The sequence below is a fragment of the Gavia stellata genome, chromosome 6 (assembly GCF_030936135.1).
Source record: "Gavia stellata isolate bGavSte3 chromosome 6, bGavSte3.hap2, whole genome shotgun sequence".
NCBI lineage: Eukaryota > Metazoa > Chordata > Aves > Gaviiformes > Gaviidae > Gavia > Gavia stellata.
In genome coordinates this window covers 11,993,234-12,018,977 of record NC_082599.1, presented here as the reverse complement: position 1 = coordinate 12,018,977, position 25,744 = coordinate 11,993,234, and the positions used below count along the sequence as shown (strand labels likewise).

The window sequence follows — 25,744 nt, the reverse complement described above, 5'->3', positions numbered from 1 at the left end:
GTTGAAGTATCGCTGAGGAGCCATGCTTCTGCACTAGGTACTGTATGTTACAAACCCCAGTTTTATTTCTAGCCCTTTATGACTGAGTAAATGTCTCCCTTTGTCAGCTCAATACTTCTAGTGTTTTGTGCTGTAAGTTATATACTTGCATTTCATTACTGCTGCTGGCAATTAATCTAAGTGGAAGAGCTGCAGTCCATCATTGCTACATCTCAGATGTCTGGTCAAAATGCTTTTGTGCTGCTTGTTTGCTACATTCTCATCTGGCACAAGATCACAGTGCCTGCAGTCCACTGTTGGCATTGGGCTGCCCCATAGTAATGAATGATTTGTCACTGGATCACTTGAAATATCAGGCTGTCTTCTTGCACGGCGCAGGATTTTCCGGAACACGGTCTCTGCGAGGAGCCAGCTCTGTGCTGTCCCTGCAGCTTTTGCAGAGCGTGGGGGAGGCCGTGGGAGGGATGCGCGGAGCAGCCGGGCACTGGGCAGGGAGGCAGGAGCCAAAGCATCTTGGCGTCGGTCCCCCAAGGCTCGGGGTGCCCTGTGGTGTACACAGCATGTGGCTCAGGCTTTGTGGGCTCTGGAGGAAGCAGCCAGCTGCAGGGCAAGCTTTAGTTTGTGAATACAGAAATTAGAAGACTAAGAGGTGTGGGTGTTTCATGCACCGGGTAGCTGTAATTACGGATGTGGATTCTTGGCAGCATTGAATGCACTGGAGGGCCAGAGCCAGATGGGCAGAGTCTCCTCATGTCTACCAGGAATTGTTTCAATGCATTTTCCCAATATCAATCACCAATATGTGCAACTATTTTTTTATTCCTCCTAAATAGGAGCAAATAAATATCAAACTCATTTGCCTCACACATCATCCCTTCATTACTGTTAAAACAGTGGCACATGAACAGAAATTGGAATGACTTCTTAATTTATCTGTGACGACCGCTGTTTAGTTCTTGGGGGAAGAGGGGGCGTCCTCCTTTGTAGATATTTCAGCTGTCTCCCTAGCTGCGCTGCTTTTCTGGCCCACGTCTCTGTAGCGTGTGACTGTCTTGCAAATGATAATGTAATTACTGTTGTAACAGAGCTCAGGTAATAGGTAATGGAAAAATGCCATTATTCCCAGCCAGAGAGCAAAATGCAAAGGAGAGGTGATGTGATTTCTTAAGGTTGTGCAGGATGTTCATGCAAGAAAAGGGTTTTGAACAAACTTTGATAATTTTGTACCAGCCTTTTCTGGATCAGTTATGAGAAGAAGGCTTAATCCTGTCCATTCTCAAGGAAAGCTTTGTCATCCATTTCAGGATGCACTAGGAATGGCCTTCATTTAATTCACTTTTATTTATTACATCTAAGGTTTGGGCACACGCTGTGGAAGGTAAGCTAGGGTATAGACCACCAATATGTGAATGAACTGCCTGAGGATATGCTCTGCCCTATGAGAAATGCAAGTTTTCTTGTTCTGCCTGCATTCTGGTTTCAGCCACGCCATGCAATGTGCTCGGGTGTTGCTGAACTCATGAATTCAATGCAACAAATCCTGTACTAAGGTACATGCATTCACTCTTACACAGAAATACAGTTTTAATCACATTTTTAAGCTAGGGCAGAAAAAGTAATTTTTAGAGTATGTTATTTGTGGTTTCTATGGAAGGCGGTTTTGCTTTTTTGTTATTACTGAAGACCATTTGTTTTTTTATGCAGCAGTGACAGTAACAGAGTATTGACTGATGTTTTGGCAAAATTCTCAGTGAGCCACAGGAGATTATTTATTTGCTCTTCTTGAGTATTACGTACTGATGCTCACTGCTATTAAACAGTTACTGTAGATCAGTGGGTAACGGAAGGTTTGAGCATATATGTGAGCACTAGATAGGTAATAGAGGATCTTCTTTGATAAAGGCTGCTGCTGTATTTAACTGTCACGTTGCCAACCTTCCTGATCTTGCTTGGAGTGCATTCCTTATGGCAAATGACCAGGGACTTCAGTAGGTGGGATTTGACCCTGTGCCTTTTCCTTTCTGGTTTACTTCCCTGTGCTCCGGTGGTTATGTGAGAATCTCACCTCTCTCTCTCCCTCTCTCTCTCCTTTTAAGTAAATCGATAATCCTCAAGGTGTGGAGAAAATTTTGAAAATTGGACTTCGGCATACGCTAGAAGTTTAGAAGCAAGGGAGGAGGAACCTGAGCATGTTATATATCAATTTCATAATGTGGAGGTTGAAGTCGAGATTATTATTTAATGCTGACAGTAGCAGTATTGCAGCACATAAAATAAAGTAATTGCTTTCTTATTACTGATGATAGGGAAATTTTTAAAATGAAGTTTCTCAATAAAAAATGTGTAAATCCTCATTCAGCTTTGGCTATGCTGCCTGTGCTTCTGATCCTGGTGGGGTGGCCAAGATAAATAGAGCTGTGCTGTTATGTGAATGACCCGTTTGTGGCTGAAAGAATTGGCAACAGTGTTATGAATCAATTTGCATGAAGGAATTACTGTGAACATCTAATTAATAGAATTCAGGCCATTTTAGTGTTCAGAAATAGTATAGGAACAAAATATTTTCATTGTTTTCCCTTCCTGCCTGCCACTTGTAATTGTTTTTCACATGTTTTCTTACACAGTTTAAATCCTGGGAATAACGCAGGAATAATTCATTACACCTGTTCCATAGGATAGTTAATCTTTATGATTCAGAGAGACTGGCTATATGGTTGATTGCATAAATAAGATGTTATTTCTCTTTTCTTGATCACATGATTGTTCTGCAACACCTTATGGCCCATGATTGGAGGCACCATAACCATCAGCTCAGCATTTGCTTTGCGCAAATATTTGAATAGAATACTTTTTCACAGAATCACAGAATGATAGGGGTTGGAAGGGACCTCAGAAGATCATCTAGTCCAACCCCCCGCCAGAGCAGGTTCACCTCAAGCAGATTGCACAGGAATGCATCCAGGAGAGTTTTGAATATCTCCAGAGAAGGAGACTCCACAACCTCTCTGGGCAGCTTGTTCCAGTGCTCTGCCACCCTCAAAGTAAAGAAGTTCCTCCTCATGTTTAGATGGAACTTCCTACGATCAAGTTTGTGCCTGTTACCTCCTGTCCTGTCACTGGGCACCGCTGAAAAAAGACTGACCCATCCTCCTGGCACCCAACCCTCAAGTATTTAGAAGCATTGATAAGATTCTCCCTCAGTCTTCTCTTCTCCAGACTGAAAAGACCCAAGTCCCTCAGCCTTTCCTCATAAGAAAGATGTTCCAGTCCCCTAATCATCTTTGTATCACTTCTTGATACAAACAGACTGAAGTAAATGGAAGTGTTGCAGAAATCAAAACAGAAATTCCTAAATTCTGTAAAAGATTTTCCTTAATACTATCTTGAGCAATCAGTACCAAACTCACTATTTTCTGAATGCCCCATAGAGCCGCCTTCTTTCCTGATGTGGGTCTGTAGACTGGAATATCATTCATTGATGTAGTAAAGCTGATCAGATTAAAACATCAGACTCAGTCTGGCCTTCTGGGGCACTCCTCTTATGGTCTTGTTCATATTCTGAAAATGCTGTCAGAAATGCCTGCTGGCCGCAATACAGCTCGTGTGCAGTCATCCTTCTTTGCCACAAGAGCATACAGCTGATTCGTGTTTCCCACTTTGGTCCACCAGAACCCTCAGGTCTTTTTTGGCAAAGCTGCTTCCTTGCCAGTTGGTCCCCATATATGGTCTCCATATATTTGCATAGGGTTATTTCATACGGGATGCAGGACTTCAGACTTGTCATTACTGAACTTCAGGAGGCTCCCATCAGACCATTCCTCCAGCCTCTTGAGGTCCCTCTGAATAACAGCCCGGCCCTCCAGCATATTGTCCGCCAACTTGGTACCATCCATTAACTTGCTGAGGATGTACTCTGTCCCATTGATCAGGTTATTCATGAAGACATTTAACAGTATTGGCCCCAATGTCAGTAGCTCAGAGACACTGCTAGAAACCGGCCACTAGTTGGACTTTGTACCACTGGTCGCCATCCTTTGAGTCAAGGATACAGTCAATTTTTTACCCGCCATGCCCACTTTTCTAGTCCCTGTCTCACCAGCTTGGCCATATGACTTAAAGAAAAGATCGGTGTCTCAAATAAGGGATTCTTAATCCTCTGCCCTTCTCCTCCCACCCCCAAAACCTCCTCCAAAGTCCTAGTTCAAGTTCATGAGAAAGATAACTCTAGAGAAATAATTCCTTTTGTAGTCATGTTAACATGCTTGATGACGGGTGCTGCAAATATGGCATGTACACCATGGTCAGCATACTGTCTGGTTGAGAGTCAGGTCCAGGATCTTCATCAGAGGCCCCAACTCTGCAGCTCAGGTATGTGGACACACTCACCCTAGTTTGATCTCACTCTTCTTGGGTGAATACTAATTTACGCGTCATCTAGCAAATGGAGATTATTTTGGCAGTCATTAATCGGTAGATCTGATCCGCCACTAACATGACTGCTTTGAGTTTATGTGTCCATCCTGTTGATCACAGGGACAGGGCTCCTGTTGCCATCACTCCTTTCCTTTGGCATCTGTTCCCAGGGCTGAGGCTCATCACTGATCTCCTTTGCCAAAATGAACGGGCAGGATTGCGTCTAAAAGTAGGTGTGATTGCTCAGCACTGGCGGGGAAGAGCTTTGTGACCAACACCCATGTGGACACATTTAACGCTGTATGCTAGAATAATGATCACAGGAATATTTTACGCAGTGTACGTGAATTACAAGTACTAAGCAAGAATTTTGGCTGAGGAGAGTTTAGGAAAAACCAAGTAATATGTGAGTGTTTTCTTTCAGTCTACTAAAAAAGTATTGCCCACGATTACCTTTATCATCTTACATTTTATTTCTTCTGGTCACTTTGACTCCCCTTCTCCACTTTCTTTCCATTATTCTTTACATTACTTCTGCCATCAGGTTGTGCTCCTTCTGTTAGGAACAGGGTGTGTGTTTTCAAATAGGGATTATTCTGTTAATGGATGGGTGAAAGGGTTGCAGCTGTTTACCGTTTAGATATTTGAACCATGGAGATAGTCTGAGGGCAGGTATCTATGTTTCTTCTTAATAGTCTACTCAAAACCTGATTTAGGGTAACATGAAAACTTTGGTTGAATTTTAATGGACTGCAGATCAGGGCTTGCTGGAGCCGTTTTGGTCAGTTCTAGCAAAATGAAAGTACTGTTTCAGTTTATGATATCAAATAGTTCTTGCTTACTATGGTAACTTGGTAACTGTGTGGCAGAGCTCAAGTTTATAATAGAGCAAAAGCTCTCTGGAATGTTAACAGTTAGAAATAGATACCTCTGGACACTTGGACATGCCTGTAATTACCCAAATTGTGTTTCATGCTTCAAGAAAGTCACTCCCTGGGTGTGTCACTTCAGGATTTAACTGAAAGGTTCCAGGACAGACATCTGATACTTTTTCTTTTCTTTTTATATAAAGTGCAATGTGTAAAATTTAAGCGTCAAATGTTGAGATAGTGAAATTTCTTAAAAAATACATTTAGATTGTCAACCTAACAGCAAAGAATTTACAGGAAAATTAAAGCTGGGTAGGCATGAAGAGCTTTTAGATTCACAGTCCATTTGGAAAGTGTTTTATTTGAAAGAAAAGGAAAAAGTGAGCAAAAAAAAAAGTATTTTTTAAGACAACATATTTTAATGAGGCAGAATGTAGACCAGGCTGTAAATTAGATCAATGCGGCTGCTTTTCCCTCAGATGGAGCTGGAGCACTGGTCCAGGCTGCTAAGGTGGAGTTTCCCAGTAGGAATAGACAAGTGGTGCCCCAAACACATGATTTAGGGAAAAAGAAGCTGTGTTTGGGAAGACTGTCATAAACAGTTTTCATTAGCACCTACATGCTTGGTCATCCTTGTATGTGTTGAAGAGCACAAGTATCTTAAGTATTTAATAAATGCATTTTAGAAGTTGGAGAGATGGGTTTGGACGTGGCTGCATTTCCACGCAAAGAAAACAAAGCTTCTGAAGAATCCAGTGCATGCTTTGTCCTTAAATCTAAGCACTGTTCTCTTTGAGTCAAATGATTACAGTTTCCTTGGTGATCTTCACATGTCAAGCACTGAAGATTTAACTTTTTATTAATCCTTTTCTATTTTAAAGAAAGCATTCTTAACAAGAATCAACAGTGCGTGCCAAAGGCATGTTATTAAAGAATGGATTGTCCAAGTGTAGGCATCTGAGGTAGGGTATCCAGAGTTTTTTGCTTAAAACAGGCACTTACTGTACTTACTATATTTACTTACAGATATTAGAAGTTACTAGAAATTCTGTGTTCCCATTTTATTATTAAAATAAGGAAAATTTCCATATACTGGTCTGTGAGACTATGACTGATTTTCAAAGTTAGGAATCTGCAGATGTTTGGATACACCTAAACAGTGAAAAAATAGGGAAGCTAAAAATTTGTATATGTGTATGTAATTTCCAAACCCCATGTCTTTTCTTTATTAAGAAGCTTTACTCTTTATAGAATTGCTACTTATGAATTCTGAATTTTTTTATTTATCTGCAAGTAGACTTGGGTCCTCAGCTATTCATGTGTGACTCTATTCTCTCCAAACCCCAGGAAAACCATAGTAATCCCATTAAAAACCCTTAATGCTGTGTATATGTCCCAGTGCAACTGGCGGGATAGTCTGTGCAGGTACTATTGTTCCTGACATGAGATGGAGAGGAACAAGTTGAGTTTGAGTCCAGGCGGAGGCCTGGGTTCTGGCTGTTGGGTGAAAATACGTTTTATTTTGCAAAGGAAGCAACTGTAATATGGTAGTGTCTGAAATCCTTCAAATCCAATAATATTAATCTTACAAAGTACTTTTTTAGTGCAGATACTCCTTTACTTTCACTGTGTTGTTTGTCCTTACCCCTCGCAAAAACAGTATGGCCAGAAATGGAGTTAATCAAGCTGTTGGCAGTGACATGTACATGAAGAGTACACAAAGAGGAAGAAAGGTACATGAAAATGTAAAGTGGGACAGAAATAGTTCATCTCTCAGACATGACCAGACATGCTACCTGGACTGAAGGGCTTGCAATCTAAATTTAGGCAACGAGAAGCAGCAGTTGAGAGAAGAGGAAAAGAGAGGGCAACGATGCAGAAGTGATGCAATGTGTTCATCCACATACGCGTATGCTCACACCTCCATGGGGTATGAAATATTTTCCCTTCAATACAAGGAATTTGGAGTGAGATTAGAGCCAGAGCAAGGGAAAGGGAGGCAGAAGGGCCAAGGGTGGGAGGTGGTAGGCCAGCTGCAGATGTGGCTGGAGGGCTGGGGAGTGGGCAGAGCTGGGGGGTCCGGCTTGCCATGCCGCTGCCCTTCATGGGGGAGACTGGGGACCCGGGCAGGCTAGACGGGCCCTCTGCTTGCCTTGTGCTCTGCCCACAGGATTTCCTATTTTCATTCTCATGACTGGGGAGACTGCCTGAAACATTGGATAGAATGAAGTATGGGACCTTCTTGTATGGATGCTCATCACATCAAAGCAGAGTGTCAGGAGGAGAAATCCGAGCTGGTCTGATTTTGTCATCACACGCAGTACTAGGATGCATGCCAAAATGGACCATAAATACGGTCACATTCATGTTCCCATATGCTAAAAGCAGAAATACTTTTAATGGACTTGAATCTGTAGGGTATTCTGCAGAAATACTTCTAATGGACTTGAATCTGTAGGATATTTTAAGTCCGAAGAAATTCGATCCTATAAATTTAGTTTGAAGGCGACTCCGTTGTGTTGTGGCTCTGCCCTGGGTGGGGAGGGGGAAGATGCAGAAACCTCCTGCGTTTTTTTTTTTTTCCCCTCTACCTTTCTCCCTCTGCCACGCTGGACATCTAGATGCTGTATCCCAAAGTAACCCCTCTGCCCCGGATGATTTTTCAGCCACCTCAGAGCCCAGACACTGGCTAATTCCCCACTTCCTTCCTTTAGACAGAGCTTGTGAGGAGGTTTCTGCTAGGAACTGGGACAGGGCGAGTAGTGGAAAAGATGCTGATCGGAGTTTAATTTTGTGAAGCCCTTACTAAGAGGTGACATGTAATTAAGTCACCATTGTCTTGCATAAACTATGTCTGTCGTTAATGGAAACAGAGATAAGTATAACAGGATTTCTTTTGTTAAGTATTCTGGGTATTTATGTGGCTTTGCAAAGATGATAAAAACCTGTTGGACATTTTCCCCATCCTGTGAAGTAAGGCTCTCTTAGTTATCTACCCTGCGATCATCTGTATCACAGGATTTATTTTACTTTTCTTGTTCTGTCAGCCAAACATAGTTCAGCTTTTAACACTGTCTTGCAGTCGGAATAGCTCCTCTCTCCTGTTTCCTGTCTCTTTCCTAAGCCATCAGATGGCAGCAACTCCATCATTAATTTATCAGAGATGGAGGAGCAAGTTTACTTTAATATCTTCTTTGAAGCTCACCCAGGAGGAACAGAGTAAGGCCGGGGCAGCTCCACGGGTGGCACTTGCTGCCCCGAGGTCCAGAGCCAGCTCCCTGCGCGCAGCCAGCGACGCTGGTCGCGTGCTTGTGTAGCTCTTGGCTGCAGAAGGGAGGCTGGCGGCTCCCGCCTCGCTAGCAGATCCCTCTGGAAACATCCCCTGTGAGAATACCTTCCTAGCAGCCAAACGAGGAGCTCCTGGCAGGAGGATGATCTGCATGTGGCACAGGGAGGTGCGGCGCTTTGCGTGCCGTGCTGTAGGTAAAGGTCTTCTGTAATCACCTCTTACTTATATTGCATTTAGCTCCCAACCTCTTTTCTTGGAACCTCTAGACAGAATTTGATGTTCACTTACCTATATCCATCTGATAAATGGCGACGTAGATTTTTTTTGTTAGAGACATTGGCTGATTTCCTTCAATCATCTCCTGCTGCAATTACTGATTTCTTAATGATGAGAAATGCTTGACTGATACGTGGTTGGCAATCTGATACTCGGTTGTAATTATGAAGTAGCAAGATTATGCTTCCTTAATGTTCGTGATCTTTAAAAGAATAATCTTCTCCCAGCCGTCTTCTCAATTAGAAAAAGTGAAATAGTGGAAAGACTGAGGGAGGATTGTTCCAAAAAGCATTGCCCTGGGGGATCTGGAGGAGCTCTGTGCTGAGAGCTGCTTTTCTTCTTCCATCTCCAGTGGTGGCATTCAGAAGCACGTCATGTAGGACATTAATGTTTTCCTTAGATATATATTTCATAAAATGGTGGAGGCCCTAGCTAAATTTTTAATTTTCTGCTATAGTTTCAAGATCTGAGTGTACGACACCTCATATAATTTGAGACCTTACAAGTTCCCACATACCATGATAGTATATCTAGATGAAGTGTGTAGATAGATAGACATGCAAGCAAACACAGTAGTAGATTAATTGCTCCGGGTTTTCTTCAAAATATTATCCATGATTCCTTAAAGCTGCTGTGCGTTTACCGCAGCTCTTGCCAAAAGTGCTCTCCAGCTGTGCTGATGGAGCACCAGTTCTGCTGCCAGAAGGGAAGCGGTGGCTCGCTGCCTTCCCTGGGCAAAGCCCCCTCCCTTCCTGACCGCAGGTCTCACAGGCTTTATGCAACAAAGCTGCCTGAAGAAGATTGCAGGTCACTTTGCCGGTATTAAACCATGCACTTTTCACACCTCCGTCAGGATGGATAATCCATGGTGCAATAGATCTGCTTCTCCAAGTCATATTTTTAAGGAATGCTCGAGCTGAGCCCAAAAGAATGAATGTACCTCTCTAGCCAGGGACTGTGGCAGGTAGAAAATCATTCTGCTGTTAATATTTAGTTGTCGTAATGGACAACATTTAGCTCCTTTCATCATTGAAAAGCCAACTGTGTTCAATTTTTCCCAAGTTATCTGTCCTCAAACTGATAGCGCAGGTCAAGAATGCAGCCTGGAAGCCTGTCATTGTGCAACACGGTTACTCTGTGGAACCTGCAAAAAATAAAGAATGTGCATTGTGGGGCTTTTTCATTTTTTTGTGGGCACCCAATTAGTTTAATAAGTCTGAATTAGAAAGGGCAAAATATATATATATATGAAAACATATGTAATACATATATATTCCCTATATATTCAGTAGGAACTGAATATTGCAGTTCTGTAGAAGCACTAAAATAAGAAATGGATCTACTTGTTTACTAGTTCAGCTGTTTGTTAATTTAATATTTTCCCTGGAATAAGATTTCCAGTTTTAGAAACACATAGGAAAGGTAGTCCTCGCCTTTCTGTGTTGGTATTGCTGATGATCTGGTCAATCTGCGTTTAGCTGTAAAAGCATTTTATTTCTTATCAGAATAGTATCTGTGGTGACACATCTCAATTCAGAATATTAAACTTCTCCAGGCTAGAGGCGGGGAATGAGTTATTAGTCTGAAAAATGCTTCAAAGCAGCAAAACAGTTTGGACGCTCTCTGCCTCTTGCTAGCAAGGAGCTGCTGGAGGAGCTGCCAATTGACTTGAAAGGTGCTTTTCACCTTCTGCGCAATCAAGAAGCTGGAACGCGGCGGATGGGAGCTGTGCTGCTCACTGCTGGGCTTCCCTTTTCGACACGGTTGCATTCCCAGTGGAGAATGAATGGTGTAAAGTGTTTCTGAAGTGGTACTGTGATGCAGGAACATGAAAAGGTACCTCATCTAAAACATGGTGCAAAAGAAGGGGGAACTTCAGACCATTTACCTTCATCCGGCCTAGGTTAACTTACAGACGTATGGATTTATTCATAAGCATGTTAAATATAACGAAAATCACATACAGCATCGTGAAAACTTGAGCAGAGTATAATAATACAAAAAATAAACATAAATAAAATGTAATGTATTTGTGTATGTTAAAAAAAGAAAAATGATCAGTACACAATTAAGAACAAATACTGTGCCACAGAAATATTTGTTTTAACCAGATGGTCTTAAGTAATGCAGTCAGAGCTGTGGTCACAGTACATTAGTTTTGTTTCCATAGTAACACTAGTTTGGCAGGCTGAGTTATTTAGATCTGCACTGCAGTGTTCATAACAGTCTAATCCTTATAGACGTGCTTTTATTGCAATTGAAAATGATACTGAAGTGTTCGTGCACACTTAAAAGTGTGCAGACATCACGAGAAGTCAAATTTCCCCAAAGTAAGAATTGGGCAGAAGAGTGTGTATTTGCTTGACCAGGTGATCACTCCAAAACCAGCTGTAAAACTATTCATCGGGTTTTGATTTGTATTAGTAAATAATATCCTTTTAACCTGCCACTTTGGAAGTCGCTGCTGTTCTAGGATCTGAGAAGAACAGCAGACGTAGTTGCGTATGTGCAGTCCACACGTACAAATGGTGTTTAATGTTGGTATTAAATTTTTATTAAATAAATAAATAAAATTTAAATATATAAATACAAATTTAAAAATAGACATAGCTCCAACTTTTCTGTTCCTGTGAAACTTTAAAAGAAGCTAAAGTGAAAGTAACCGTAAGCAGTTAGTACAGAAAACATGTTTATCGGCTAACTTTAAGTTATGACATGCATACTGAGTTGTGTTAAAGAGCTGAATTGTGCAGTGACTTCCAAGATTTCTCAGCGAAATTAATCTAATTTAGATATAGTAAATCATATTATTAGCTGTGATAAGTTGTATGCTTACAGAATATGCCCCAAATAATTATGAGTGATGGTGATTTATGAAATTTAGACTTAAGCAGTTTTGCCAGATGGCAACAGCCAGAATTGTAATAAATTGTTCATTGAGAAATGCGACAGATACCGCAGCACTTTGGGACACAGATTGGACGTCCAGGTCCATCTGCAGTTGGAAACCCCAGTTTATAGCACAACAGAACTAAATTTGTATCTTTTCTAAGTGAAGTAAAGTTTGGACTCTTTCAGAGTAAGATGATGGATTTTCTGTACACTGCTGCCAAAAGGGACCTTGGCTATGGGTGCTCTAAACCAGCAATTTTCCTTTTGCTCCTCGGCACGCCAGCAGTACCCTAATTACAGAGGGCCTTGAGGAGTTCTGAAGCAGGAAAGGATTCAGCGCTGGTTTAGCAAGTTTTGACAAAGGCCAATAATCTAATTAAAACCAAATGTGCTTTCCTTTTCAGCTACAAGTGAACAAATCAAATATAATTATACTTTACCTCTTATTGATCGTTTAAAAAAAAAGAATTAAGATAATCTTAATGTGTCTGAAGTAGATAAACAGCAAAATCCGTATTTTTATATACTTATATATTCAGTAGTGTGTTGAGCACTTCTACAGAAAGAGAGAACATATTTTACTGTATCAAATTATGGGCCTGTGTACTTTTTCCAGGGTCATTGGCTTGCTTTTCATTCAAATTATAAGTGTCCAGTTATTTTTAAAGTTGTTTTAGCAAAATAAGGCTTGTAAGGGGAACAGTTTAATATTTGATGCGTCATTTCCCTCTGCCACAGCAGAGACGCTGGTCACAGTCCCTATTTAACGTTTGAGAGCCCTGGACTATGCATCATGTGCCCTGCGGAGGGAGAATCATATGCTCTGTATGAACCAAGATTTCCATTAATCTTTGGAAATGCCTCTAATGCTGAGATTCTAGGCAGGCAAAGGACTTGCCTGAGGAAGGTTAAGGAATGCTTATTTCTGCTGTGTCAGATCTGTTGTATGCAGAACAGTGATTTTTCCACCTATTTTGATTGTTTTCCATAAAATTAGTATTATTTTATAAACATTAGCCTAGTGGCTGACGCTTTGCTTTGCATGTTGAAAGTTTCTCCTTGGAGTTTGTGTTGCAAAATTGCGTAGCTGTGGATATAGCCATGAACAGCATCCTATAGCACAAAAATATATAAAGTCATTTTAAACCAAAATGGAGTAAAGATGTAATAGGGGAAAGCATACATACCATTTTTAATACACCCCATTTTGCCTGAGTGTTGCAGCATACACAGAAAATATCATGACACTTTGGAGTTATCTTGCATATGTAAGGAGTGATTAGTTTAAATCATCAACATCAGTTGCAAAATGACGCACATCATAGAAATATTTTTATTTCCATTAGAAGAAACACCTAAAGAAGTCAGTGACTGAAGTAGGTTAGGGGAAATTATTTTGTACTGTTTTTCATGGGCTTTTTGCTTTGCCTTTGATGTAACATTCAGTAGTGTTTACAGAAATAGCAAGGCTCACAAATAATTTACGTCCCATTGATCTTTTAGGTGACCCTGAATTAAGAAAAAATGTTTGTGGTCAGTTTTTCTGCTCCCCATATGGTTCTGTTGTAGGGGTTTTTTTTGCTAGAACTTTGCGTAGCAGTGGAAGAGAAGAAATTTGGTTTTCATTTTTGAGTAGGAAGTGTAAGCTAAGGAATGCATTTCCAGTGCAATAACTATTAGTAATAGATTTTAGTTGACAGCTGCTTCAGGGGGTATGTTGGGGGTGCAGGACCGGACTCTCTGCTGACTGTACACCCTGCCTGCCGGGCGGTTGAGGTGTTCTGTGACGCACAGCGTTAACGTGGCTACCCCATCTTCAGGTAGGATTGCCTGACATCTGGCCAGCTCAGGGCAGCAGACTCAGCCAGCCCTCCTTCATCTTCAAAAGATCTCAGTAGAAGTGCACTAAGTGTTTGCAAATCTGAGCTCATAAGCGGTTTTCGTGTTTATTCCAGGCAAAAAGCAATCACGAGTTGTAAAAGAAATGTCCGCACAAGGATTGCTTTAGAAGCGTAAGTTAAAGTGGTGCTGGGACAAGGTGTGATTACATTTTAGTGGTGTAGTGTGTGATAGTAGTACAGCAAAATGCAATTTTAATAAACAATTCTAAATACAATTTTTCACTTAAATAAGATTTTTCATTTAAAAAAACCCTGTTTTTTCAAGTAAAATTTATGAAATTGAAGTACATAGTAACAAAACCAAAACAGTTTCTTATAAAGTGAGCACACACTTGACTATTCTGCTTTCTCCTGAATTACAAAATCCTATTATAACCTTTTATTAATAAATGCTCTAAGTTAGGGAAAAAAAAATCTTTCACGGGGTTTAGAAAGCACATAAAGTGACCTGAGTATAGGTACGCACAACCCTAACGCAGCCAGCTCACCAGTGTGCTCTGATCCAATTTCACCCCTATTTCAATAGCAATGAACTGTTGCTAGCACCTTTAAATCTGGTTGTTTACATTCACTGTGCTTTGATGAAATACATTTTAATCAGGGAAGTGAAGACACTGTAATTTTTGATTTGTTGCCCCTTCAGGAAGGAAAGGACTGGGTCCTACAGGAGGTTAAACTCGAAGCATGCAGGTTTTGTGATTGATGGTGTTTCATTCTTGATCCAGTGCTAGCAGCAATCATGAGCTCTAATTTAGACTATACTTATCTCCCCCTCCAACAGGCATCTGTGTCTTCTGAACTTGCAGGAATAAATTTACACAGGCACAAACACTGACTTGTAGGAGTTTAGACCATGCCAAGGTAAAAAGCAGAGCTTTAAACCAAGCCGCTTTGTAGGCAAGATGGCTTTACGAGAGCTAAGCCAGCCAAAGACACCACCACGTGATATTTGACAAATGTATGAACTTTTAACACCTTTAAATGTATTGACTTGTCCTATCTAACCACGTGAGGTGTAACGGTGCCGCGCAATACATACCATCCATAGTAGCATGCAAGAACATTTTCCATGGTGCCTTGATATCTGCTATCAGTTTGGCTGGCAGATACACTTAGAGTCAGTTGACAGCAACTATGTGAAATACTGAGAACTGGTAAATGCATCAAAATCGTTCCTAACATTTTGGCATTTTAAAACATCTTCCTGCTATGTTTTTAGGAACAGAGGAATGAGTTGTGACAGTCATTTAGACCTTCCTCGGTGCTCAGAAATACTTGGGACCTGAGCAATATGGTGGTTTAATTAAACACCGAGATGGAATACGGAACCAATACCTCGAAGCACTTAAGCACGACTAATTTTAAGCATGTGAATATTATGCTTGTACTTGGCTGTTGTCAGCTGAGTTGGAATGGCAGACTGTCAAAATGATAAACCGTAGCTACTGGGGTCAGCTGAGGGCTTAAAGCTAAGCATGAGCTTAAGCACCTTTCTCTGCTGGTGCCAGTGGTGAAGCAGGAATACTGTCCTGGAGTGTTATGGCCTCTGTCAGGATGGCTGTCTTGCAGGTCATGTATGTTTTTGTAAAGCACTGCAGATCTAACTCTTTTCACTTGGCCTTCTGCTTCTTCATCGCTCATTATTTTTCCAGTATTGTTACTTCAAAATAAACTGCAGCCAAGTTGCCTGTTAGCTGCATGTAGGCATACACCATTTTGCTGCAGATATGTTAGAATTTTCATAAAATCTGCCTTATTTTTATTTCCAAATGTCTTTTCACCTGCAGTCTGTACAGAGCATTCTCCTTCTAGCTTTTTGTCAGTGGATAATGTTAAGTTGCTTCCAGAAGGAAAAGATGCACTATTGAGTAAGTAGGTCATGGGAACAGCCAAATGATGGTGTTTCTGCAAAGAAAGGAAGAGGAGAGTTAAAACTGGAAGTGGGAAGCAGCTCTGGAGAAAGAAAGATATCTCCGGGGATGGGGGACGTGCGCTGCCCGCGGCGTTTGGCTCCGCAGAGTGCTGCGCCGCCAGTAAATGCTCGCTGAGATGATCTACTTGATTAGTTTACTACAGATGTCCAGTTTAGAGATTTACTCCCAGAGACTGCCTTTCCTAAAGATTATACTTTTTTCTACATTCAAATGTACAAAACCTGTTAATATGCAGTAGTGGAGGAAAATTGACTGTGAGAATGAGTCTCTCCCCACCCAAGAGAGCCTCAGTTGCTTTTGCAAAATCAGTTGTGAGAGTGGAGATAACTCACTTGATCGCACAAGGTGTAACTGCTAGAGGTTTCTGGGAGATGAAAGTGTAGTAATTGCTGTAATACTACTTTGGCTGATTTTCTTTTCTTTCAGAACTCAGGTTAGAGCTTAGAGCTTTGTTCTCAAAGCCATTGGCCAAGTGTTATGTTCTTGAGACGTGTTATATTTGGAATAACGTCATTTTTATTTGTATTATTTAAAATCTTTCTGATAAATGTGTGCACAGTGATTGTCAAAAAATGTGTAAACTCAAGTTATTAAGATGCTAGGCGAATTTTTCCCTTCATTTTTCTTAAAATTTTCTTCCTTGTTACGCTACTTAGAAAAAGGTTCACTTTGTTCCTAGGGGGGGGAAAAAAAAAAAGACTAATGATGTTACCTTGGTGATTCGAGAATGGAAGAACGGAATGGTAGTTACACTAAGTCTGTACATTTTAAAAAGCATGGAACAGCATTGCCAAATTTTTAAGCCATTTGTTTTTTGGGAAGCTTTTGTATTTCATTTCTGTGCTCTATACCAGTTACAGCCATCATCCGTGTCTGTGGGATGGGGGAATTCTGAACTGCTGATAATATCTGCAGAAGAGAGCTTTGCAGTTGGCTTAGTTAATATTTTTTTTAAACAGAGGCTACAGATGGAAGAATACAATATTGTAGGCCAGATGTGGCTGAATATGTATGTATGACTAAATGTACTTAAATGGTCAACAGATAACTTATACGGTCATAGATTTCAGTACGCTGTCTAATTAGGCAATAGTGTTTAGACCGTTCCCACTATCGGAAAGTTTTCTTTAACTTAGACAATGAGTTAAATTGCTCCGCAACAGAAGAAATGCAAAACGTTTTATGAAATTTGAAAACTCCTTGACTGGAAGTCAGTGGCGTGCAGAGTTTGTGCCAAGGCTTTCCGTGCTGGGCTGAGGTGGCGGCAGGATCGGTGACCCAGAGAGAGCCAACCGTGGGGATTTGAAAAACGTACCACATTTTGACTCTATTTCAGGAATCAGTTCACCTGATGTTATGAAAAATAGTAATCCGTAAAGAGCCTGTGGGGAAGAGAAATGATCTTTTTTCAATGTTATCCCATTTTTTCCTCTTTTTTCACATTTAAATTTTAAATACATTTAACATTTCAACAGTTCGTGTCAGAGATTTTAAATAATTACTACATTGAGCTAAAACGGAATTTTTAACCTCTTTTCTTCAGAAGCAAAGAACATGTAAATTTACACTTATTTTCCTGGCTCAGTGCCAAAACATCTCTTTTGTTATCGTGAAGGAAAATAGAGAGATTTGGTTAGAACCTTGCTCGGTAATTAAATGTCTGTAGTTTTTCTCCTGTAGACATTGTTCCATTTTGGTGCTAGTTGTTGTAAGGCTCCGTGGAATTGTAATAAATCCCTCAAATGAACCCCCAGACAGTTTTCAGGATTTTTATACTACATTAGCAATTACAGAAATACACTGCAAAAATAATAAACGCCTGTTAATTGCAAGCATTTAATTGTGTAGATTATTAATTTAGCATGAAGAGCAAATGACGGGCTATATTCTGCTGTCTGTTGCAGAAGTCTTGCACATACTTTTAAGTTCTGTAAGTAATTGAATTTGGAGTAATGCATGATGCATCTGGTACTTGGATCTTAAACTGAACACTTGCTGAACAATTTATTAATACACAGCCCTGCTCAGAGCTACCGACTCAACATTGCTGCTGAAAACCGTAAGTCTGAGAAACCTACAGCAGGGAAAGCTCGCTCTTGAGTTTAAGGACATTTTAAGCTACGTGATGTGTAAAGCTTGTAGAATAACTTGCATTTAATGGGGCATTCAGGAAGCACGGGGGATTAAGGCTACTTTTGTGCAGAGGGAACTGGAAAAAAATGTGAATACTAGGAGGGGAAAGGCTGTAGAGGAGTGTGTGATTGCTTTGGGGTTGAAATTGCCGCTTTTGAGCTAAAATTAACTAGACCTTTTTCAAGTTGTGCTTACACTTGGATACCCCGTTAAATATCTATAGTATGTTTTTTCATGGTGAAAAAGCCATGGCCAGTATCAGGCGTGTTTCCTATATTCAGAGCTTGCAGGCAGCAGTACTTCAGGCTCAGTTTTTAATTTGCTCCAAAGGAAAAACGTTGCTGCTGGATGGAGAGTTGTCTGGGAAGGGCTTTAGAGACGATGGTCCATGGGACCTGCATCAGGGGTGAGAGTGAGCTGACGCTTTCCGTCTTAAGGCCTGCCATTCTTTCCAATTTCCAGCAAGACAGAATTATTTTTTAATCCTTCCTCTAGTTCACCGCAGGCAGCACCCCAGCGGCTGCCACCGTCTCCCTCAGCTTCCTTTCCATCATTGCATGGTGCTGGGTGTCATTTCTGGGACCTCTCTCTCCTGCTTCTGCCTTTGCTGGCGCAAAATCACTCTTTTATTCATTTTTTCTTCTCTTTTGTGCTTTCTCCCCTGCTCGCATTAAGCTGCTAAAGGACTGCATAATGTGTATAGGTTTACATCGGGCATGTAGTGTCCTCCACCCATTTTGCTGCAGACACAGCCCTTCTGATGAGCCTCTAGATTTATATACCTGGATTTCCTTGAGTTCAAGTGGAGAAGAAACCGTTTACTTCCCAGTTCTCATTTAAGGAAACAAGTAAGAACTGAATTACTTAAAGCAGAACCAAGCCCTGGCATGCAACCTACAGCTTGTGAAGGAAACTGGAAAACTCTGTGTGCAGAGGCTGCAGCAAAGGGGGTTGCTGGGCAGAGTGAGCGCTTGCGAGGGTGACAGCAGGGCTGCACGGCCAGCGGTGGAAATAACGCGTCAGCAAAGTGAGCAGCTACAGAAAATTGATTAGTCTGTGAAAGTATACAAATCTCCTCTCCACATTAACTTCTGCAGTGTTTTGCCAAAATACGTGACCGTGCCTATGGTAGGTTTTAACAAAGGCTGTGTAATCGCCAAGGACATCAAGGTTTGGTCAGCTGGTGTAGTTAGATGTAACAAGCTGTTCTTCAGGATACCAACGTATTGCTGTGTAGACATCCCTGTAATTTAATAAAGCAGAGACAAGTGCTGGCTAAGTCAAGGTGGTAGCTGCTTTTATTTCAGGCAGAATTGCTTCCATGCTAACATTAAATCTTGAGTTTCAGTTCTGTTTGCAACACTTTTGTTTTAACGTGCATTAGTATGCTAAAATCCTTCCGTTTGAGGTTTAGTATTTAAATGAAAAAGAGTATTTATTGGAATTCCTATCAGCTGTTTTTAGCTTACATAGGAAAAATTAAGGTTGGGATATGTTTTGTGGGGAGATGTAACAGCTTGTATCAGACCAAAATACTTGCAAGGAACCAAGAAGTTCCTTGGACCCACAAGTCTTTTGTGAAGCAAGTGTTCTTCTGGTGATCTCGGCCTCTAAATGCCACTGCTCTTTGACATTCTTTCTTCCTTCCTTTTTGATGGTGCTGGTAAGAAAACAGGGCTGTGCTGCCTTTTGAATTTCCCTTTCATCTAAGCATGCTGTCTTCTACGTCATATGGGAGTTCTTTGTGTGGCTAGGGCATATGTGACAGGAGGACTTACATCTCCCTTAATTAGGGACAGGCGGTGGGCGTGAAGGCTCCTTTCGTAGCTTCAAGATTGTCACACACTCCTCCAAACAAATCAGCTAGTCACCTGCTACAAAACATCTTCTCTATTTTTATATAAAAACGGATATTTAAGGCTCTGGGAGGGTTATGGTGTTTATTATCCCACTGGAAAGGATTGTACTTGACATAGCATAAGCATCCTCGGCCGTAGACAGCGCTGGGTGGCTGGAGAGTCCTTGGTGGTGGTCAGCAAAGCTGTGGGAGGGGAGAAGGAGCTCTGGCGAGTTGGAGGTGGCAAAAGGGTTGTGATTTATGCAGCCTGGACAGTGTACGGTTGCTGTCTGAGAAAGCCTCCAGTGGCTGCCCAGCACGGCTGCTCTGCTATTTATGGACAGCCAAACTGCAAGTGAGAGCTGCAGCTCTAATTCAGCAGAATACTGCCAATCCTTTGCAGCGTTATGATTTTTTTTCCCCCAAGGCTTAGCCCTACCCATGCATTTTATGCTTTTTTCCCATATGATTCATGTCTCACACGTCACACTGCTGACTGCAGTGCTGTCAGTGTAGCCCTGGTGAAGCCCAAGCAGGACCAGCCTGTTGATGCAGAGGAGGAATGTAAAACTCCTGGTAATAAAAATAGCCTGTTTTATATTTTACATGTAAACTAAACTTTGCTGTTGGTATGGGACTTTGCCAGGTATGCATACCCTCTGCTTCATGACCTCTGTAGGACTAATGCAAATAGCAGTTGACTTCAGATAATTTGATGTTATTTAGCTTGTTAATTTATGTCAGTCAAAAGACAGGAGGACTTTTCTGCCAGCAATAAATTAGTTTCTGGTATTGATTTACTGGTAGTGACATGGAAGAATGAGGAATGACATTTAGTATGGCTATGTCAAAAACTATTATCTTAATATCACAGCGGTCAAATTTTAATAACAGCTGCCATGTTACTTCCCTGAATAGGGAGTACTTTCCAAAGTGTAGAAAAAATACATAATATTACAGGGTAATAATGGGTGGGAAATGCTTTTTTTATACTCCAGCAGCATCGCTTCTCTCTGGATCAGTTGAGATCGCTAGGCACTACTCAGAAGAGGTTGTTTTCTGGTTCCAGCAGAATTGTTGGGTCCTAGACATGCCTTCAAGCCATCTGGCCACGTCTCAATGCATTCAAAGAATGCTGCTGGGCACGTTTAACTAGGTCCCCATGCCAGGCTGCTCTGGCTGGGGGTGCTCCTGGGGGGCTCAGGAGGATGAATGCTTCCCAACTGCAGGATGCAGTTTTTCCTCAGAAGTGTGTAACTGGCTTCAGTTTATATACATATTTTACCGCCTTGTAATCTTTTTATCAGAGCTTGTTTTTCTTTTCTTATGTATATCTGGCTTTCTCTTTGGAGATGGTGAATTTTGAGCACATTGTCAAATGTTTGTTTCGTGGCATTTTGAAGAAACATGCCTATAGTGTATTCTGTAAAATATTTAATGCATATTAAAAAAAAAATCCGCGAAGGTCTTGTCTGCCAGAGATTATACAATGAGACCTTTGAGTTTGCGTGATGTGTCTTGTTTGTGGAATGAAGATCCTTTGCTCTGATGCTCAGCCTTTGCAGCAGAGAGGTCTGTGCAAGGCCCGTTAATTTTCCATTAGTGCAGTGTTAGTAGGTCCCAGGAGTTTGTTTATTGATGGTGGATGTTTACCATTGACAGTATCAGATGGAACAATCTCTCACTACACAATATTGTTGTTGACTGTTTCTTCTCTTTTGATGATACTTAATGCTTCCTTTTATTTTGCTTAATCTGTTAATCTTTCAGCTTTCTTACATTTCAGAAAATACACTGAGTTTGTTATATGCAAAGCTGTTTTTTTTTTTAAAAAAAAAAGAAAAAATGCATAAACCAAAAAAATCTGTCTGACCTAAAGTTGCGTAAAGAAAGAAGAATGGAGAGTTTTGTGTTGCTTTGCATGTATGCCTGACTTTTGCATGGACATCTGTAGAGAAGTCCTCTGACACTAAATAGCCTGTTACATTCTTCAGTGTATTCATTTTGGTTTCATAGAAGTAAGTTATGTATTCGTACAAGTTTTATGACTTTGTTTCTAATTCTGTATCCCTAGAAATTTAAAATAGATGCTGTGTTATGAGTGATCTGATTGTGTTATTTATTTTCTTATCTTTCCTATGGCCTTTTACATAAATTGTGTGATTAAAGAGTTAGCTTTTCAAGAGGAAAAGGATGCTAATTGTAGGTAATAAACCTTCTTAATGAAATGGTGTACCCTGGTACAGAAAATTAAGAGAGTCATTGCTGAGTTGGGTATCTGTGGTTGAATATAGTCTACTTTTAGTAATACATTTTAGTATTTTTGTAATTTCTTTAGGGATGTCTTTATTCTGCCACTGTAAGTTATCAGAAGTTTGACCAGTGGACTTAAACGGACAACTTTACATTTGTGCATTGGGAGACATTAGGCTGAGTGAGCACACATGGGAGGGGTGTTTTAAGGTTTCCCAAGGAAGGGGGGATCTGCTGCCAGTATAGTTTCTTCCAAGATCAGGAGGACAACACACACTTGCCACATCAAACTAGGTTTGGGAAGAAAAAGCAGTAAGCATTATGACATCTTCTTTAGGAATTGGTTGCTTTTTGAGAAAGAAAACTAGATGTGCAGACAGTTTATCAGAATAAAAAGAAATCAGGTGGTTGTTCTACATGGAGTATAGCTGCATGAATAAGAAAATCCTAAGTATTCGCAGATGAAACATGCCCAAAAATGAGGCTTTTTCACTATACCTCCTTTCCTTGGCTTTATCTCTTACTCTCTGGTTGGCAAATATTCTTGTGCTGTGATTGGTAAGTTCAAATGGGATTTACTTCATTTAACTTTAGCTGCAAAGTTCAGTCCTAGTCAGTGGATGTGGATTGAATCATCCCTGGAGATTCCTGTTTTATAAACCTATTTTAGGATCCAGTGAATCACCAGCTGAAAGTGCCTGTCTCTTATTGCTGATTCTAGAGGAAGCATCAATGATTACTGCAGAAGAAATGTCAAGCATATATATGGCTAAAATTAAGTGCCATGAATCTGATCTCAGGACCAAATTAAAAAAACTCCACACCTTCGTTTCTGAAGTGCAACAGAGAGGAAATTCAGAGTTACTTGAAAAGTGAAATCTGTAAAATCCCATCTACCCACGTCGGTGTCGGAGAGGCCGTGGGTGCGAAGCCTTCAGGAGCTCAGGTGGCTGCCGTCCCACTGCCCAAAGTACCTCCCGCCCCTCCCTCCAGCAGCGGAGCTCTGCCTTTCTCCCTTTGAATACACATCTCACCAGGCATTTATACTAATTCTTTAATGTGTTTATGGTCCATGTAACCATAAATGGCCAATAACACGTCATTGCTGCTTACTGGTGATCCATGTTGCTTTCATGTTTACAGGCAACGTTTGCCTTCCAGAGTGTCAGAAAAGAACTTGCTTAGTTGACTTCCATTTTTTTAATGTATCTACTTGCTTCTTTCTCAAGGTATTTATTTTGTTGAGATTTTAATTTTTATGGTATCATGTCACCTAATTTTTGATACGGCATAGAACTGAAAAGGCCACTTGAAATGAGTTGCTATGACTGTTAGCTAACACGATTTTTCCACTTTTTTGTTAGATGGCTATTTAAATGCCTTTAACAGTTTTCTTCTTCCCTGTTGGCTGCTTTTCATTTCCAACACAGGTATTTCTTTTTCTGTAAGACACCAAAGATGTAAGCGCCCACAGTAGATTGCCACCGGGAGCTTGCACAGAGAGGATTATTCTGGCAAACTTTAAGTTCAAACTTCCATTTACTACCGGTGGCCAAATGCCTTCTCTTTGGTCCCTGCTGCCATATTGCGTTAAATAAACAGCGATAGGTGACAGCATCTTCTTGAGATCTTTCTGCTGTCCAGACAATGCATCATAATTTGAGGCCTTAAGCATATAAACCCTCATTTTACTCTCTGATTACAAATTCTGAAACCATTAAATTAGATCTGTATAAAGAAAACAAGTCAACAGGCCTTTCACCTGAACCAAAATTAACAACTTTTCATTTTCTAGTGAAGTTAACTAGTGTACCAGGTTATCTTGACTAAAAAAGTATAATCTGAAAAATGACCAAGGCTTGTTAAAATTGCATCTCTGATGCACCTAGTATGCCTTCCATGTGAGAAATGCAGTTATTTGATGGTGCTTTGGGTTTCTGCATCTCCCACAGCAGATTTCTTTACGGTATAAATAATGTGAGAGAGAAAAACAAAGTGGCATATTAGGACATATTATTCAAGGAAGTGATGTAGCAAAGTGACATTTGGGTTGAATTAAAATTATTGGTTACAATTTCTAAGTACCTGGTAGCTTGCTCTGCTGGGAGCCCGGCAGTGCACAAGCAGGGCTGAGGGGTGCAAAACCTAACTGGGTGCAAAAGCTACTCAAGAAAAGCTAAAATCTCTCTGAGGTAGGAATAAAGTCTTTGGCCATTCATAAAACACCTTGATTCACAGTCTTAAAAGTAAAATATGTGATTTCTTTTCATGATGGACTGTGAATGATTTTGATAACAGATCTATAAGGAGTCTGAGCCACATTTTAAATTGTGTTATTCTGGAATAAACCCTGGGTAAGTCAAAATGCATCAATTTTTGTCACTGTGCTGCAATCGGAGGTGTTGTGAGTGAGTGGCCCTCCCAGCACAGGGGTGGTTGGGAGCAGCCCCTTGACGTACCAGTTCTGCCTGGAAACACTCTGATCATGTACCTGGCAGTGGAGAGGTTAAATCCCTTCAGCGGGCTACCAGTGATCTGCTGGCAAGGAAATGAGTTTTCCAAAGTTTTGCGTAAGGGGACTGTTGAACAAGTATGTTTTGATGCTTGTGAGGCAGAAAAGCTTTCTGCTTTAGCATTTCTGTCCTTTCAAAGACAAAATGCAAGCAGGGTGAAGCCTGGAAGGTTAAACACCTGCATGGTGAAGTGAAACATTGGCATTTCAACTGAAATCCGAATGTTTCTGCTCTTAATTCCAGTGATTTTGGTGTTTATTGTACCAACATCTGGCTTTTGTCTGTGTGTCTGCAATGCTGAAGTAAGTTGATGATTTGTTTTCACTGTTTAATGCTTTCACCCTCCAACTGATAACTTCTTTTTCCTCATTCTCTTGGGGTCATTAGGTATTGCCAGGGTACTCTTTTTGCTGGACTTCTTTTGTGCACATAAGACAAGCTTACATTTTACTAGTTTTTTTATCAGACTTCACAAATAATTGAACTATAGTCGTTACAGATCAGCAGATGGTTGTCTTTTAAATGCGCAGACCTACAAGAACACAGTTGGGTTGAACCAAAGAAATCCAGCAGGTAAGACAGCAGTGGCCAGGACCTGGCTGCTTCTGGGGCACAGTTTCTCTTCCCTCTGCAAGCATATGCATCCTCCCTTCAGAGAATATAGAATCTATACATTGAAGAGGCTGTACAGCCAGTCTGCCTTGCCGAACCACAGGCCTTGCGAGCAGCCTGTCTGCCCCACCGCCTTTGCAGGGCCACTGGCCCAAGGAGGAGGATTTTTCCTGGGTTTCATCCATTGCCTTCCAGGCTATCCCATCCGCAGTGGGGCTGGAGGCTGGCTGTCTCCTCCTTACGCTTTGTTCCGTTCCTCTCAATTAGTTTAGCGCTTCGAGAAAGCAGCTCACTGGAAAGAAGTGTCTTACTTGAATGTCCAACATAAAAATATCCCGGGATGTGCAGGCTGCTTGTCCCATGTCTGCCTCTATGACTGCCCCGTAGCCAGCTGGCACTTGTCTCATCAGGTCATCCCAGCCACGGTGGCTCCTAATTCTTCTTGATTTCTAATTACATATGGACAAAGAAAAATTTAACAGGAGTATATCTTAGAACAAGTTTTGCTTGGAATTGTGTTATTTTGCACCAGATGTGTTACAAGGAATATGCAGAGATACCGATGCCAGAACTTACTGAAAAATAGGAAGGGGTTAAATGAATGTGGAAAACCTAAATGAGATAGGATTACAAAAAAGACTAAGAAAAATACTATTATTGACCATATGATGGCTATAATAGAGAATAATATCAATAGAAAATGCATAATGGAAAGAAACTGTTTTCAAAAGGATAAAGATAAATGACAGAGTAAACAATATTAGCTTCTTTGGGGAAAAAATACCGAGCTGTCCCAGCAGATAAAGCTGCTCTACGGGAAAT

The 25,744-nt window shown here is 40.9% G+C and overlaps 1 protein-coding gene across 1 annotated transcript in view; it reads left to right on the top strand.

Moving 5' to 3' along the window:
* The window catches only part of DIP2C (disco interacting protein 2 homolog C), a 326,695-nt gene that overhangs the window by 117,601 nt on the left and 183,350 nt on the right, over nt 1-25,744 (top strand). The window lies entirely within an intron of this gene.